Consider the following 16,550-nt stretch of genomic DNA (forward strand, 5'->3'; position numbering starts at 1 on the left):
CTCTATAAATGCGGTTAAAGCGCTTTTAGGGGCTGGACCTAGTATAGGAGAAATAGAAGTATACAAAACTAATATTTTTGCCAAATTATGTATCAATAGCTTAATTTGTTAATATGTAATGTTTAAGAGATTTTCGTAAAAGGACTTTGTATGGGAGCTATGACCAATTATGGACCGATCGAAATAAGCTTTCATGGTTATATTTCTGTATATAAAAGCAATACTTGTACCAAATTTTATATCGATATCTTAATTTAGTAATGAGTTATGCGCGTTTAAGTGATTTTCGGGAGGGGACCTTGTATGGGAGCTATGACCAATTATGGACCCATCCAAAAAATTTTTCCTCTGAATAAACTCTATTGTCATGAAATTTTCATTTCTTGAATTTGGTGAAGATATCGACATTACAACGGAAGTTATTAACAAAAACCATATTTCCGGGAATATGTACTTTTGTATGGGAGGTATATGAAATTGTGGAGCGATTCTGGCGATTTTACGCTGAGATTAAGCTGTTGTGTGGAAACGAATGTGTGGCAATTTTTATGGAATTATCTTGCATAGTTTTCGAGAAAACTACATCAGAATGTGTAAAAAATGCTCATTTTTTTGATAACTTTTCCCGATGTAAACCGATTTTTCCCATTTTCAATACCAAACAACTTAGGAAAACAAGGAACATTTTGGGTGAATTTGGTTAAATTATATTGCTTCGTTTTATCGTGAGCGTGTTTTACACAGACAGACGGACAGACGGACATAGCTAAATCGACTCAGAATTTGATAAGGACCCAGAATATATATACTTTGTTGGGTCTCATATGAATATTTCTTGGTGTTACACACGGAATGACAAAGTTATATCTACCCTCTATCACCACTGATGGTGGTGGAGGGTATAAAAACAAGTAAGAGTGCTATAACGGTCGTACGTTTTAAAGAGATGAAAAATATATAATACATATATATTTTTAAAAAATTTTTTATTTTTATATAGGGCTTCAATAGCTCTATAACTGGTCGGAAGAAGAAATTGAAAGATCCTAATGGTCCTAAGATATAAGTAGTTAAAGTGACAGAAATAGAAGTTGCTTATTTATTTTTTGACAAAATGTAAAAATCTGCGAATTTCACCTGGCTATTTGGTTAAAACCTTTTTTATTGTAATTTGGAATATTTAGTGATTGTTTTTCGGCTTTTAGAACTAAAAAATTGTTTTCAGATTTTTTTGTACAAGCCGTAGTGTGTGACGTGACATGACGTGATGTGACAAAAATTTCCAATGATGAAATTTGCAATATTATTGAAAATTAATTAGTCCATAGATTTATTTTGGACAAACATTGTTGAACGTTTTTGGAATCGGAGAAATATTTCGACTATTTAATAACATTTTAGTTGAAAATAGCTTCCGTATATGAATAATATAAGAATTAACATTAATTAACATAAAACTTTTAAAAATGTTAATATCACTATAAAATTCAACACAAATAATTTTGAGATACACAAAAATCGTTTATCCTCATTTTTTTTAAAAGTTGGTCCATGATTAGGCTTAGCTTCCATACAAAGCCCACATTTGATATACCCATAAACTTGGATATATAACTAAAATTTCGCCATCCTTATAACACAAACACACAAAAAACTTCCAAATGTACAACTGATGATAATACAATAATCGGTCATAACGCCCATATAAAGCCGATATCTGAAAAACACTTTTTTCCATACATTTCTTAAAAATTTAATTTGTTGAATTTCTGTGCTTTTTCTTCCACTTATCAACTAAAAAATCATAACTATCACCTCATTGAATAAATTGCAAAAATATCACATCTTTTTAAATAACAATATTTCACAATTCGAAGGTTGCACTTGAAAAAATTTATGTAATGTAATGTGACGTGACAGACTTTGAAATAACCCCGCTTAGAATTATTTTTTATACCCTTCACCTGCGTGAGAATAATGTAAGTTTGAAATTTAAAACTAACACAAATTTTTTCCAAGTGCTTTTTAAAACAATTTTTTTACGATAAACAAAAACAAAATCTACGTCTCGTCAATGTTTACCAGCAATGAATACGAAAGTGTTGTTTTACACTTGCTTGTATACTGTTAAGAACAACAACAACGTATTGCTAGTGTTAAGCGCATATAAGTGTATAGAAAACACACTGTCTATAGCTAAGCGCATTTTTGTTTTTCTGTGTTTTTCGTTATGTATGTTTAGATGTCTGTTGGTTTAGATGCCTTGTGTATTTTGTGTTTTATTTCGTTTAGCGTTGTTGTTGTTGTTCTTTTTGTTTAGCTTTTGATGTAATAATATAGTCGGGAAAAAATTTAAAATTTATAAAAGATGTTTAAAATACACTATAGTGAAGAGTATATAAGATTCGGCACATCCGAATATAGCACTCTTACTTGTTTTTCTTTTAAATTGAGTTCAATATACTAAACTTGATTTATATTTAAAGTTTTGAATACTTTTGAATGCCAACTAAAAAGTTATCAGGATAAATCCTGTTTCAACGTGACGAACGTGCCATTTAAAAGTATATGAAAGAAAACCGAAAATTTGCCTTTTAAGGATCTTTATCTTTTTATATTTGTATGTTTTAAGATAACTATTATTTCAACAAATGTTTTCCGATAAATGTCCATTTAAATATTAGCCTTTAAGATAATAAAAACTATTAAGAGCAAATGCTACTAAAGGCGCAAAAATATGCCTGAAATATTAATGTAACTTTTAATTTCGATTTCTCATCATAGTGGTTAAGATAAGCTTTGGGGTCTTTAATTTAATAAATTTTATTAAATTTTATTTATCCAACTAAAAAGTTATCAGGATATATCCTGTTTCAACGTGACGAACGTGCCATTTAAAAGTATATGAAAGAAAACCGAAAATTTGCCTTTTAATTATCTTTATCTTTTTATATTTGTATGTTTTAAGATAACTATTATTTCAACAAATTTCCGATAAATGTCCATTTAAATATTAGCCTTTAAGATAATAAAAACTATTAAGAGCAAATGCTACTAAAGGCGCAAAAATATGCCTGAAATATTAATGTAACTTTTAATTCCGATTTCTCATCATAGTGGTTAAGAAAAGCTTTGGGGTCTTTAATAAATTTTATTTTTGATGACTTTTTGTTTTTGAGTCACGGTGGACTTTTCGGTGGAAATGCCCATATTCGACTGTGCCGATTCTTATATACCTTTCACCATAGTGTATTTTAAACATATTAGTTTTATAAATTTTCAGTTTTTTTCCGACTACATTATTATTACACCAAAGCAAAACAAAAGAAACAACAACAATGCTAAACGAAAAAAAAACAAAATACACAAGGCAATTAAACCAACAGACACCTAAACATACAAAACGAAAGACATAGAAAAACAAAATAAACAAGGCAATAAAACCAACCTACATCCAAATATACGAACAGAATTCACAAAAAGAAAACAAAATACATAATTCAATGTTGCCAACAGCATCCAAACATACCCCAGCAGTTCGACGAGACATTCCCAAACTGACCACGTAACATACCACTTGTGGTGGCCCCTAGCCACTTGACTACCCAGGTGACCAACCATTTTAACATGGGCTTGTCCTACGAGGAAGTCAATCGTCACTCTACACCTTACAAAGAGACAATCAAAAGACGGTCAAAAATAGTCAAAGGATGGTAATCTCCAAATGGGTTCTTGGAAGTCAGTCACATTACTAGCTATTTAACTGGCGCTACTGTTCTTGCTATAAAACTAGGACATGGACGTGTTCTAGGATAGTGACACTTTACTTTTATTCTTGATGAATGGCCCAAAACATGCAATTTCAAGTGTCTAGTCTCTAGAATACTATGGAATATCAATGTGACGATTGGCCCGAAAGATATAAACTTGAGTCAACCAGATGGCTGCATATTAGTAGAAAATAACAATCATTTCTCCAAAAGATGGGTAAAACAACTACTTTCGGAAGTATAATAAAACGAAAACAACTTTTAAGAGTCTAATCTCTAGATTACTTGGAGACATTAAAGATACGATTGCCTCCGCACTCGCTTACAAAGGGGGCACTAAAGTGACGGCAGTCTATATTCTCGATTAAAAGAGTTTATTTGTGACGAAAGACCAAAAACATACGAATTGGAGTCAGCCAGGTGGAAAGATATTAATGAAACTAAAATGTTAAAGTGTCTACTCTCTAGAATACTATGGGACAATTATGTGACGATTGACCCGAAAGATATAAATTTGAGTCAACCAGATGGTGGCATATTAGTAGAAAGTAATAATAATTTCTCTAAAGAGCTCCCGCTTATAAAGAGGACATTAAAATGACGACTGTCTTCATTCTCAATTACAAACATACGAATTACAATCACCCAGATGGTTAACTATTAGTGGAAATTACTGTCTTTTTCGTATGCATTGATTCTTTGTCGAACTGCTGGTACAAAACAAAATACACAGCTGCATAAAACCAAATACATCTACACACACATGTAAATCTTTTTCCAATTAACAGTGTTGTTGTTGCTTATTTAACTCATTACTAAATTGACCCAGTTGGCCAGATCGTTATTGACGATGTCTGCATCGATGATGTCTGCAGGAATTTTCCAAACTTGTCCTGTATAAAAACACTCACATATTCATATTCTCTTTTGTTTAGTCGTCACTGAGCCAGCGACGAATGCACATGTGTAGCGAAAGTACGATTTTATTTCAATATTTTGTTTACAGCACTGAAAGTATTTAATATGGAATGCGAAAAATATTTTATGATTATAAATACGTTTGACAATACTCAATGTCTATTATGTTATAAAACATTTAAGGAAATTAGGGGATTTGTTTTAAAAAGACATTATGATTCTTTTCATAGTAATATGGATAGATTTAGTAATAGGGAAAAAGAAAAATTATTTTTAAAATATAAAATTATTTTTTTTTGGAAAACTAAAGAATTGGTTATCTGATAGGGAAGCCAACGAAAAGAATTTAGATGATAAAAATTTAAAAAAGATTTGTAAACTCTTATATGTTTAGATATTGTTAAACATGGTAGACCATTTTCTAATGGAATATTTATTAAAAATATTTTATATTAATTCCGCACACTTAAAAAATATTCTTTTGATACGAAACTGTCATAACAGCATTAAGGTAGAAAATTTCATTAATGATATATGAAATAATAATAATTTTGTCCGTAATTTTTTTTGGTATACACAATTTTTATTTCGTGTTTCAAGTTACATTTACGACAAGTTGAGCGACAATGTCTTGAACATCTTTAAAAAAAAACTTATCGACAACTTTATGTATGTTGTCTTGTTTCAAACTATATTGACGACGAATAAGCGACGGTGTTTACTATCTTTATTCTGCGTTCATTAAGTCTTATCATAAACAAAGTAAATTAATAAAGTAGTATCACTTGAACAGCTGACTATTTTTTAACTATAGTTTCTATAGAAAAATAAAATTAGTTGTTAAAGTTTATTTTGAAAATTATTAACATTGTTTATGTCGCCATTTTTAAATTGTATTTTGCTATTTGTTAAAATTTGTGAAAAGTTGAAAAAATGAATTAAAAGTGGTGTTAAAGTAGTTTAAAAGTGTTATAAATTGTATAATATATAATAATATAATTAAATCCTTAATATTTTCAACTTAAAAGTAATATTTTATGTTTATGTTTTGTTCACTTTGTTGTTAAAGGAAATTTTCTTAATTTATTTTGACACATTCTTGGATTATTCCAAAAACAAAATAAATGTGTTTGTTGTAGACGTTGTTGTACAACAAGATATGTCGCTACTTTATCAAAAACAGGTTTTCGGTATCGGTTTTTGAATACTCTAGTCCCATCCCAAAAATCACTTAAACGCACATAACTCTAAATTAAGATATACATATACAAGTATTGCTCACATCTACAGAAATATTACTATGATAGTTTTGTTCGGATCGGTCTATAATTGGTTATAGCTGTCATACAAGGTCCCCTCCCGAAAATCACTTAAACGAGCATAACTCATTGCTAAATTAAATGACTTAATCGCACATTATTCATTACCAAATAAAGCTATTGATACAAAATTTGGTATGAATATTAGTTTGGTATACAAAAATTATATATATAAAATTTGGTTGAATTTTTTACGATCGGTCTATAATTTGTATTTCCCATAATGAGTCCTGACCCTAAAAGCAATTTAACCGTATTTAACTAGTTGCAGCATTTGTGTAGAACAAAATTATATATGTATATATGTGTACAACTACAAAACATGCCTTAACAAAACGTCATCCTATACAGTAGATTTTAGTTTTTACTCATAACATTCACGATTATGTTGCCCATTACATCAACACTGTATGTAAAAAATTTTGGGCTTATTTTGATCATAGTAATTTAAACATATATCAATATTTTTGAGTTAGACCATAATGATATGGTGACATTCAGCCTAGAGGCCATTGGTTATAAAAATAATGATTCCACTATATTGAATGGCGTGTCTTCGAGGCATGCTTTGGAGTTATAAACTTCCACAATATATTGAAAACTTAAAATGTATAACAGCAGATATCTAAAACAATATATAGAAGACACGTTTCCCCGAAATTTTTTGACCCTAGTATTATAAAAATGGACTTGAGTTCCAATAAATTGAATTAGCGATAGATAGAATGATTCCAATAATATATCTTGGAACGTTTAAATACAGATTCTTGTAATAAAAAATATTATTTTTAGATACCCCAAGGGGTATATTAAATCCCAATAACAAATTTTGATTTTATCTCTGGGAAAAAGGAGAAAAAAATACAAATATTGCCAAAAACCGCCATTTTAATGATATTACATAAAAAGATAGTACAAATGCCCCAAAATTGTGGACCAAATGGTCCAAAAATATATCCTTTCGGTTGATAGTTACCCCTTAAAACAATTTTTTTGTGTTTCGTATAATATAGTCAAATATGAAATACAGAAAAAATTCGTATACTTTTGTGAGCTAATTTTATGGACTTTTTTTAATAAAGCTAAATTAATTTAAATAAATGTGAATTTTTAAAGTTTTAAAAAGCGTTATATTAAAGCTAAGGACTGTCTAAAGAATTTAACAAATTAATTTATTAATTTTGCATACAAAATATGTTATTAAATTTGGTTTCTTTTTATATTATACCTAAATTCGAATACTTATGAGAGACACTGTATGTGGAACTAATTTTGATTAGGTCCAGAAAAATTTATTTTAAGTTAGTTTTGGAAGTAGACCTCCATACGGGTGCTTTGACTTTTTATAGGCCGATCTTGCCAATGCAAAAAAAAATTAATTTATGTTTGTATATTTACAAACATATTAATATTTCTAATGAACCAAAAACATTTGAAACGATTTTGTTGACTTTATATCTATACACAGAACATACTCAGGTCGAATTTTATCCAAATATTATTATGATTTATGTGGTATTAAGTGATTTTCAGAAATAAAATTATATGGGACCTAAGACAAATTGTGTATCGATCGAGAAAACATTATGTATATGCGTTTAAGTAATTTTTGAAAAAAAAAATTGGAGATTGATTCATATGTACATAAAACATATTTGTGTAAAATTTTTAATTGATTTTTGGAAGTGGATCTTATATGGGAGCTATGACCAATAATGGACCGGAAGAAAATTTGGTAGAATGGTTTATATTTAATTAGTAGTGTTATTAACACATATACAGAAAGTATTCGTGTTGAATTTAATCTCGATAGCTTTACATATCAATTCCCGTTTAAGTGATTTCCGGAAGTGGACCTCATATGGGAGCTGTTTGTAGAAACAATGGTAACGGCAACCCCGTATGCAGCAGTTAGCTCATCAAGCACATTTACCGTCGCCGCATTGATGACTGAGTTAATTATTTTCATCTCGACCCACTTACTGAAAGAATCAGTAATTATTAGCAACATTTTGCCTTCAAAAGGACCGTAGTAAATTCACATTTATACTGATCGGGCCTCATTTGACCATAGCTCCCATACATACTCTCCTTCAGAAAATGTCTTGAAGGTCAAAATTCTCTTATTATTTCTAATAAAACAATTAAAATCTACATAAATAACTTTGAAGTAGACGTCAATTCCTGTACCAAAATTAATAAGAATAGGTCCATATTTACCCTTACTCCCCTATGAGCCCTCTTGTAGAAAATTTTTTTTGTTGTTGTCTAGAACAAATGTATAGAACAAATTAAATGCTTTATTTTTAAAATTATCCATTTTATTAACATACTGAGTGGTGTAGGGTATTATGTAGTCGGCAATGTCCTACTATACATTCATACTTACCCGATAAATATGCAAGTAATATCAGAGAAAAGTGTAAGTAGTTACTTTTTGGATGAATAACTACTTATTTTTGTTCGACGATGACCAAAAATAACTGGTTACAAATCTCATTACCCGACATTTCTGGATTAAAAACTAGTTTTACAGTTTTTTTTTTTTTTTGATAGTCTATTTTCTTACTCAATGCCCCATTAAAAAGTCATTCTATCTGGAATGCACAGTGGGGCAGAATGGAAATTTTTTGGAAATAAATCTGGCATTTCTAAACGGCTGATCCGATCGGGATAAAATTTGGCGTGAACGTAGCCTAGGAGTATTCGAGTTTAAGTTTTGAAGATGTGCCCCGCAGATGCCCCAGGGACGGAGTTATATATTATAATCTCTTATAATATCCGAGTTATAGGCATTTAAAAATTTAGTGATACAAAATTTACCATACCTTGGTCCGCCTTTTTTTGAATACCGGGCGTAATTTTGGACCAACTGGACTCAATTTTTTCTTGTTAGTTAGACAATAAAATTTCCAAAAATATACAAAAAATTTCAGATCAATATCATTTACAGATCCAAAAATATACGTTTTTTAATTTAAAAATTCAAAAAATTTTAGATTTTTGCCGTTTTATTGCCCAAAATGTGTCTTAACTCTTTTATTAATGAAATAAATTTTTCTTTAAGAACATATAACAATTTTATAGTTTTCTAAAAGGTATCTTTACGCAGAACGCTTTGGCGTAAAAAACTTGTCCTATTTTTTGAAAATGTTGCCACTGCGTCCTTCCGAATATGACCTATTTTTTTATCAAAACTTCAACTTTGGGAGACATGTTCTAAAACCCCAAAGCTGAAAGCAGTTTTGGAAACCTCAATATGTTTTCTATTTACTTCAAAAGTATTTTCCCAGCCCTGAAAGAATTGTGGACCCTATGGGCAAAAATGTAAAAAATCCCATTTTTGGGATTTTCATTCCTATTTTTGGGAATTGCGGGAAGCCCTTTGACCATTTGAATTTTTTTTTGCATTTTCTTATTTGAAATGACAAATTTAACAAGCGTTGAATTCATTGAGTTTTGTTCATAAATAAAGATTTTGTCATATATTACATATTTGTTAAATTTCTAAAAATATGATTTATATGAAAATTTTAATAGGGTCGCAGATAGCTACAATAATAATATTATTATGAGCCACGCACAACAACACCTAAATCACCCCACACAAACCACCTTTTCGCCCACCGATATATAAAACACAATTTAATACAATATCATCAATATCATATCCAGAAGGTAATATAAGTCCTTTAAATCTTCCTCGTTTTGAGATGATAGAGTTTCATAACAAATCCATCTTTTTCGCATATTTGAAAGCTCAGGATCAGAAGATAGAAGTAAACTATTAAAAATATATTCATTCTGTGATTGCCTGAAGCATTTTCTTGAGCTGAAAAGTTGAACATGCTTAAAATCTCGATTCCTTGCTTCCTGGACTTTTTCTGTTAACTCTCCAAGTGGAAGAATATTCGATTCAATTATTATTTGACCATGACACAATACTTTGTGTACTGTTGGTGTTAGTTCCCTCCTTGGATACAGAGATACAAGTAATTTAAAAATTTCAGATGTATATTCCCCAAATCGGTTTCCATTAATTTTATGTTTGCTATTCAGTGCCATTAAAATAGTGTTAACTCTTCGAAGCAACTTGGAAGTGGTTTGTCGATGTTTAATCCCATCTGAACTTTAAATTCTTCTTGGATTCTGCTTTTTTCCGCAGCTCTCAGTTCTTTCAATTCTTCATTATTTTTTGTTGATTTAGTAAGATTCTCTGGCACACTTCTATATTTGAGGTCGTATGCTATGTGTAAAAAGTAATCCAAAAATCGTATTCTGGCATGAAGTGGTGAAATTCCGAAAGACAGGACTTCTTCATTAATACTTCTGCTTTTGTTTATATTTGAGAATTGCGACTTTTTCTCATTACATATTGAGCATCTCCAGAAGGAAGAAGTTTCTGTTATGGCATTGCTGACCTTTCCATCAATCATTGTTAAGCTTAGCTGATATGATACGTTAATAGAGAATTCCTTTATATTTATGCAAATGGGTTCCAGTGCATTTATTTCATCTTTTAAATATTCCACCAAATCTTTTGTTGTTTTCTTTGACTCCTTTATATATTCAAATCCAATGGGTCTACAAAAATTTTTTGTATTGATCCATATATCTTCAAATGAATTTCCGATGCTTGACGATGATGGATTAAGGGAATATGAACGAATTCGTAATGGCACTAATGATGACATAAATACACTTTTGTAGTCTGCTAATGTCCGACTTCCACAAGCTTGTTTGTATTCTGGAAGTGCTGATATCACATCCCCACTTACACATTAAGACATCACAGTTATGAATTTTCCTTAGTTGGTCTTCTGAAAAGTCTGACACAATTCTTGATGCTGTGTTTTCGAGCAAAGATGATATATCAATACAAGCTTCCACATCATTAACAGCAATAGGTGATGACAGGATAGTTTGTTTTTTTCCTGGATCGCCTTGTATGATGGTAATATATTTTGTCCTTTTTCATGCAGAGCTTTCCTTAATATTTGGTACTTATTTTGACTGAGACCCAGTTCCAACATAAGCGCTATTGCTTCCTCTTCAGTAAAATTTGATTGTGATGTTGGAGTTGAAATGTCTTCAATTCTTTCTGGCCCTTTTGAAGATACACTCCATAAAACGGAACACAACTCTTCGTACTTTAATGTAATCTTCATTGTAGATTTATTAAATATGGTACTTAAAATCTGAGTTTACTTATATACCAATTCTTGTCATTTCCGATACAGGTATTCCAAAATAAAAAATTACGAACTGTCTACCTATTAACATTTAGGACTATATTACTATAACCTGTAATTCAGTCATTGATATTTCTTATTAGTGAATGAATCGAAATTATCATTACCTGTATATTTTTACCTACATTATCTTAAACGAAACAGAAAGAAATTATCTGACGAAAAAATTGAGGTAAAAAATAGTTATAAATTTCTGAAAATTTAAGCATAATAGGACCTTTCAATTATAAGGATAAGCAAACAAATAGAAAATAGGTAAATATAAGTTTTAAACATGTCCTGTTATATTTAATACTAAAATATGAAATTAAAGGATACAGGTTTAAATGAACACATTTTTGAATGTAATTGAGATATTAACATGAAATTTTTTGTAAAGGGTTGAGAATTTCCATATCTAACTAAAAAAAGATATTAAGGGATAAATATGGACTAAATTGTTGTAGCTATCTGCGACCCTATTAAAATTTTGATATAAATCATAGTTTTAGAAATTTAACAAATATGTAATATATGACAAAATCTTTATTTATGAACAAAAGATACATTTTAGAAAACTATAAAATTGTTATATGTTCTTAAAGAAAATTTATTTTATTAATAAAAGAGTTATGACACATTTTGGGCAAAAAACGGCAAAAATCTAAAAATTTTTGAATTTTTAAATTAAAAAACGTATATTTTTGGATCTGTAAATGATATTGATCTGAAATTTTTTGTATATTATTGTTGTCTAACTAACAATTTTTTGTTGTCTAACTAACAAAAAAAAATTGAGTTCATTTGGTCCAAAATTACGCCCGGTATTCGAAAAAAGGCATTACCAAGTAATGTATAAAATAACTATATTTTAATAAAATTATTTATTTTTATAAATTGTACTGCGCTATTTCTGTTTCGGGCTCCTCGGTCAGTTGAGATATTTTTGAATTACACACTCCAAAAATTTGGCTTGACTTTCGTAGCAAAAAATGACTCCCACGGCAATTGGATCTTCGTTCCGGAACGACCCGAGTCATACTCGGCCAAAGATAGTCAACCCTGCGACAGCTGTATCAACCGAAAGATTTTTCCCCAGGAAATAACTATCGGCCACAGTCGAGCTGCTACAGCAACAACTCCATAGTTATTTTGTATGCCTCTCTTAACGTAGAATGTTTCTTGGCAAAAATCCCGTCATACCAAAAATTGTTCAATCAACATTCTGTCAAGGAATTCCGCGTACTCACACAATGATGTTTGCCCCAAAGCAAAATTTTCCATCGTTTCACCATTTTCCAGCAACATTCGTCGAAACTTAATAGATTCTACGTACAGTGTCTCTCATAAGTATTCGAATTTAGGTATAATATGAAAAGAAACCAAATTTAATAACATATTTTGTATGCAAAATTAATAAATTAATTTGTTAAATTCTTTAGACAGTCCTTAGATTTAATATAACGCTTTTTAAAACTTTAAAAATTCACATTTATTAAAATTAATATAGCTTTATTTAAAAAAAGTCCATAAAATTAGCTCACAAAAGTATACGAATTTTTTCTGTATTTCATATTTGACTATATTATACGAAACACAAAAATTAGAATCGAATGATTTTTTTGCTAAAAATTGTTTTAAGGGGTAACTATCAACCGAATGGATATATTTTTGGACCATTTGGTCCACAATTTTGGGGCATTTGTACCATCTTTTTATGTAATATCATTAAAATGGCGGTTTTTGGCAATATTTGTATTTTTTTCCTTTTTCCCAGAGATAAAACCAAATTTGTTAATATACCCCTTGGGGTATCTAAATAATATTTTTTATTACAAGAATCCGTATTTAAACGTTCCAAGATATATTATTGGAATCATTCTTCTATCGCTAATTCAATTTATTGGAACTCAGGTCCATTTTTATAATACTAGAGGCAAAAATTTTCGGGGAAACGTGTCTTCTATATATTGTTTTAGATATCAGCTGTTATACATTTTAACTTTTCAATATATTGTGGAAGTTTATAACTCCAAAGCATGCCTCGAAGAAACGCCATTTAATATAGTGGAATCATTATTTTTATAACCAATGGCCTCTAGGCTGAATGTATGGTCGAACTCAAAAATATTGATATCTGTTTATATATTATCTACTATTATCAAAATAAGCCCAAAATTTTTTACATACAGTGTTGTTGTAATGGGCAACATAATCGTGAATGTTATGAGTAGTAAAAACTAAAATCTACTGTATAGGATGACGTTTTGTTAAGACATGTTTCGTAGTTGTACACCGCTAAGATGTCTTGAAAATTTAAAATATATTAATGCTAATATCTACAATTATATATACTAGCCAACTTTGTTGGAAAATATCGATCCTTGTGGTACGAAAAGAGACTTAAGATCTAGATAATTCAATTAGAAATAGAAGAACGATACCAAAAATATATCATGGAATACTTAAAAACAAATCCTTAGGAATCTATTAAATCCCTATCTATGCCAAATATGGTCAAAGATCGTAATTTCAATGATATTGCACAGAAAAAATTTTAGCCAATTTTCTTTCTATTAAATGGATAATTGTTAAAAAATTTAATTTTGAGTAATTTTTTATTTAATTTGATAAATATTTTTATTAATATCGTCTTTTTTTCTGACAGTGCTATCAATATATAAAAAATTAATATCGGATAAAATCCAAATAATTGCTCTATGTTAAACACATGTTAATATTTGCGCTTTTTTTACAAGTGCATAAAGCGCTTCCAAACAGCACTTATAGATAGAAAAATATTTCCAATAAAAATAGTTAAACATTTTTTTACTTAATTCAACAAATGTTTTTGTTGACTTGAAAAGTTTTTTTTGCAGTTCTAGAAAACAAGATGCAGCATGATGAAAAAAAAAACGATAAATAGCTGTCAGTGTTGTTGTGTAGTAATTTTAATACTATGAAACAAGCAAAAAAATATCATCAAAATCAAATCTTCATGTAAAAGAAAAATATAATAAGATGTTTAACTATAAATATTTAAAACGGCAACACCTATTAATTTCGGTTGAATAAAAAACAAAAGAACAAAACAAGTTTAGTTCTTCTTTTGTTTTTGTGGTGACAACATCAATGTTAAAGTGCTAAAAAATTAAACAACAACAACAAAGTGCAACAACAACATTTATAACGGTAAAAACAAGTTGTGTATTAGAAAGAATTGTAAGTAAAACAAAATACAAAACTAACTAAGATTAAAATAAGAAGTGTTTTATGCATTTAAAAAGTGGTGTACTTTAGAAAAAATAATAATTTATAATTAAAAACTGAAAAATGAATAAAATTAAATGTTTTTTGTGTGATACTTTTTTTGAATCTCCACTAAAACTATTTGAACACATTAAAAATTATGCACTTCCTTCTAATGTGGTACATAAGTGTACATATACAGATTGTTTTCAACAGTTTTATAATAAAAGCTCCTACAAGAGACATGTCTTGAGACATTTTAAGTTTCTTCCTAAAAAAATAATTAAATTATTTTTTTTCTACTGCTAATTAGAACCAGAAGAAAATGTGGCCGTCACATTGCAGTATTTAAGACTACCTACAATTACTGCGGACGAGTTTGACTTGTACTAGCGCAAATGTGCCCGTTACCGTTTAAAACAGATTTCAGAATCTAAAAGTACTGCCGAAATTTTTCAGATGTGGTCTGAATACAAAAAGCCTTCTGGTTCAAATCTAGTAAGTAACTTTTAAACAAAAAAAAAAAAAAACATTCAAATTCAATTTCTTCATTTACAGATTAATATAGACTTTGAACTGAAATTTCCTTTCGCCAAACAATTTTCTGAAAGATGGTTATGCTATAAAGATAAAATAATCTACTTGCTACAAAGTAAGATCAGCAACCTTACTATTTCAAAAAAATGCAACAAATACATACATTTAATAAAGGTTATATTATACACTTTTATTTTTGTTAAAAAGTTATACTTTTTAATTATTTGTTTACATATATCTTTTCAGAATCTGTAGTTTTAACAGTACTTTGGAATATACACCATTTATTTCCTCCAACACAAAAAGCCACCTCAAACATGAGTGGGGCAAAAATTCGCAAAAAGTTTTCCGTATTGGCAGAATCCGAAGAAGAAATTGAAATAAAATTAAAACTTCTTATGCTTCAAGGGCGTAATATCCAGCCCAAATTATTAATTTCTGGCAATTTAGAGGATATTAAATCAATATTTGTTTACTTCGATGACAATAAGTATCCATTTTTAACTATTGTAAAAGCATTCGATTTACTTTTTAAAATATTTTTTGTTTTTAATCTTCAGTTTCCCGAGGAATCTGAAATATTTTATAATTTTATTCAAGATTTTTTTTTATGACATGCCCACGTCAAAAAAAATGTAAAGGTGTCAACACTCAAGCATGAAATCTTAAAAATTAAAGATAATTTTTATAATTAATTTATATTATATAATTTGTATTATTTGTTCCATACATAAATTAAATATATAATTGTATATATTTTATACTCTTATTTTACTAAGTATATTTTTTGTAATAAATAATGAAAAAAAACAAGTATTTTTATGGGGGTAAAACTGAGTAAAATATTATTTAAATCAATTAAAATGTATATTACTTTTTTTGCAAAAAGTAATTAATTTATTTACTAAAACAATAAAAATATTAATTGGATATATAAGAAGTTTTAATCACGATGATTATCAAATTAAATAAAAAATTTATTGAATTATAATTTTATTTTCAACCAATATTTTTTTTTTAAATAATTATTTGTTTTTTTGATATTTTTCAAATTTTCCAATAAAATTGTTTGTTAATATAATATTATTTTAATTGGAAATATTTCTTGAAATTTCCAATGAAAAAAATATCACTCAGTACTTGAATTTGCGAATATTTTCATAGGCTGAAATCTAAAAATTTTTTTACTCAACTGGATGAATTTCGTAATTGAATCGCGTTTTCAATTTTTTCTGTGTGTATGAAAATATGGTACAAATGTCCCAAAATTGTGGACCAAATGGTCCAAAAATATATCCATTCGGTTGATAGTTACCCCTTAAAACAATTTTTAGTAAAAAAACTTTCGATTCTAATTTTTGTGTATCGTATAATTTAGTCAAATATGAAATACAGAAAAAATTCGTATACTTTTGTTAGGTAATTTTATGGACTATTTTTAAATAAAGCTAAATTAATTTAAGTAAATGTGAATTTTTAATGTTTTAAAAAGCTTGATATCAAAGCTAAGGACTGTCTAGAGAATT

The 16,550-nt window shown here is 28.8% G+C and overlaps 1 protein-coding gene and 1 long non-coding RNA gene across 2 annotated transcripts in view; one reads left to right on the forward strand and one right to left on the reverse strand.

Moving 5' to 3' along the window:
* The window catches only part of LOC111689526, an 84,836-nt gene that overhangs the window by 43,779 nt on the left and 24,507 nt on the right, over positions 1–16,550 (reverse strand). The gene's annotated exons all lie outside the window — the stretch shown is intronic.
* On the forward strand, positions 14,358–15,648 carry LOC124421473. The gene is made up of 4 exons (XR_006941677.1): positions 14,358–14,460; positions 14,801–14,985; positions 15,046–15,198; positions 15,271–15,648. It is a non-coding gene; the product is annotated as an uncharacterized LOC124421473 (long non-coding RNA).

Source organism: Lucilia cuprina, chromosome X (genome assembly GCF_022045245.1).
Source record: "Lucilia cuprina isolate Lc7/37 chromosome X, ASM2204524v1, whole genome shotgun sequence".
Taxonomy (NCBI): domain Eukaryota; kingdom Metazoa; phylum Arthropoda; class Insecta; order Diptera; family Calliphoridae; genus Lucilia; species Lucilia cuprina.